This window comes from Pseudophryne corroboree, unplaced genomic scaffold (genome assembly GCF_028390025.1).
Source record: "Pseudophryne corroboree isolate aPseCor3 unplaced genomic scaffold, aPseCor3.hap2 scaffold_1033, whole genome shotgun sequence".
In the NCBI taxonomy this organism is placed as follows: Eukaryota; Metazoa; Chordata; class Amphibia; order Anura; family Myobatrachidae; genus Pseudophryne; species Pseudophryne corroboree.
Window position 1 is genome coordinate 97,501 of NW_026967660.1, and position 2,500 is coordinate 100,000.

The following is a 2,500-nucleotide window of genomic DNA, read 5'->3' on the forward strand; positions in this document are numbered from 1 at the left end:
GGACGGTCTCGCTCCGAGTCTGCGCTTCTCTCTCGCCCTGCCGCCAGACTCGGCTCCTCTCCCGCGCTCTCTCTCTCTCTCGCTCTGACCTCCGCCCCGTCCGGCCCTCCCGTCCGCGGCGGGGGAGGCCCGGCGGGCGAACCCTTCCGTGCGGCCGCCTCGCCGGAGCGGGGGCGGCGCGCAGGGCCCTCTCCTGGGGCTTGCGAGGAGCGGCCGTCGGGGCTGGCCGCGTCCTCGGATCTCGATGCGACGCTCGTTCGGTTCCTGGGAAATCGTGTGCTCCGCCGGGGTCCGGGGGCGAGCGCCCTTCGCTGGGCGAGGGGGACGCTTCCCCGGCACCCCTGGCGGCGTCGGACGCCTGCGGGTGCCGGCGGACGGAGCAGACCGCGCCGCACGGGGTACGGGTGCGGGGCCCGCCCGGCTCCGGAGACCGGAGCGCTCGGGCGGACGCCTGGGGACCGGACGCCCTCTCCGGGCGGAGGGGTTCCGGGCGCGCCGTGGGCAGAGGGAGGGTCGGGTTCGCCTGGAGCCGGCCGAGACCCCTGGGTTCCGGCCGAGCGATCGTCCCTCCCCGCCGGGGCGCGGGGTGCCACATCGATCGGGTTGCGGAAATGGGAGACGTGGGGCCCTTCTCTCGCGTCAACCGCAGCCCTCCGTTTTCTCTTTTCCGGCTTGACTCTGTTCGCCACCTGTGATGCTCTCTGGCCGGTTCCCTCGGGCGTAGCGGGACGGGCGGCTGCGCGCGACGCTCTCGCGGAGCGTCCTCCGACGCTTCCCCGGGCTCCTGGAGCCGCCTCCCGGCCCGAGGGGTGCCCGTCCGCACTCATCGGCTGAACTTCCGCGAATTGCAGTACCCGATTCGGCCCGCCGGGGGGCGCTGCCGCCGGGGGAAGAGGGGGACGGGCCGGGCCTGGCGCCGGGCTCCGCCGGACGCCCGGCGCTGCCCCGTCTCGGCCTCGGAAGGGGGAGTCGGGGGAACGGGAGGCCGGGAGTCCCGGAGAAAGAGAGAGAGAGAGAGAGAGAGATAGAGAGACCTCCGCGGTTCCGCCTTCGACCGCCGGGGGGCGCCGCGCACCCGTCCGCACGGGCCCGTCCCGGTGGCTCCCGGCAGGGCTCTCCCAAACCCTCTCCCAGGGCCCCGGTCCGGGAGCCCGACTGCGTCCGCTCTCCGCTTCCAGAGAGGAGGCTGTCGGACGGGGAGAGCTGGTACCGGGCTCCTGGAGCCCTGCCTGGGCAGCCTATGGAAGGGAGGGAGCCCTGGCCCTGCTGCTCTCCGAGCTCCGGCCCTGCTGCTCTCCGAGCTCCGTGCCTGCTCTGCCACGGGTCCTTTCGCAGGAGCTCCAGGGAAACGGGCTTTTCGGCCCCTGACAGAGTCCCGGCTCTCTCGCTCGCCTCGTTGGTACCTACTGATCCGGCGGAGGTGTTCTCCGGCGGGTAGCGACACGGACGGCCGAGGGCGCGCTTCACCCAGGCTTCAACCGTCTCCTCCCCGAGCCCCTGGAAGTGCAGCTGGGCCGCGGGCGCCCCGGTCCGCACTCATCTGCGAAACTTCCACAAATTGCAGTACCCGATTTGGCCCGCCGGGGGGCGCTGCCTCCGGGGGAGAAGGAGACGTGCCCGGCCCGTACGTCGGGCTCCAACGGATGCCCGCCGTGGACCCTTTATAGGCCCCATCCTGGTCCTGCCATGCTGTTATCGGAGCTCCACGGCTATCTTGTCACTAAACCTTTCGTTTGAGCTCCAGGGCTTTTTGCTTTTTGTAACCCGGTTCCTGGAGCCCTGCCTGGGCAAAATCGGATGCAAGAAGGCCCTGCCCATGCTGATCTCTGAGCTCCGCGCATCTTCTGTCACGGGTCCTTTCGCAAAAGCTCCAGGGAAACAGGCTTTTCGGCCCCGGACAGAGTCCCGGCTCTCTCGCTCGCCTCGTTGGTACCTACTGATCCGGCGGAGGTGTTCTCCGGCGGGTAGCGACACGGACGGCCGAGGGCGCGCTTCACCCAGGCTTCAACCATCTCCTCCCCGAGCCCCTGGAAGTGCCGCTGGGCCGCGGGCGCCCCGGTCCGCACTCATCCGCGACACTTCCGCGCTGGAGTCCGACGCTCGCCGGCCGCGTCCCCCGGCCCGCGGGGGCCCGGGGGGAGGCCCGACGCGTGCGGGGGGAGGCGGCGGGCGGCGGGGGCGCCCCCGCGCCACCCGACGGCGCCCCCCGGTGGCCAGAGGCGGCTCGGAGCGAGACGATCGGGGGGGGACGGCGGCGCGTGACCCGCCCCGGCCCCCTTGGCCCAGCGGACGGGCAGGCGGCTCCCGGGCGCCCCCCCCGATCCCCGCCGCGGCGCCCCCCGGTGGCCGCCTGACGCCACTGCGGGGGGTGCAGATTCCGTGTGTCCTCTCGGATAAAAACAAAAGAAACGATTCCCGTCGGGCGAAAGTAAGTGGGACGCAGGGCCCCGGGCCCCGACGGTCCGCGCGCGCGGCGCCCCCCGCTGGCCGGTCGAAGGGA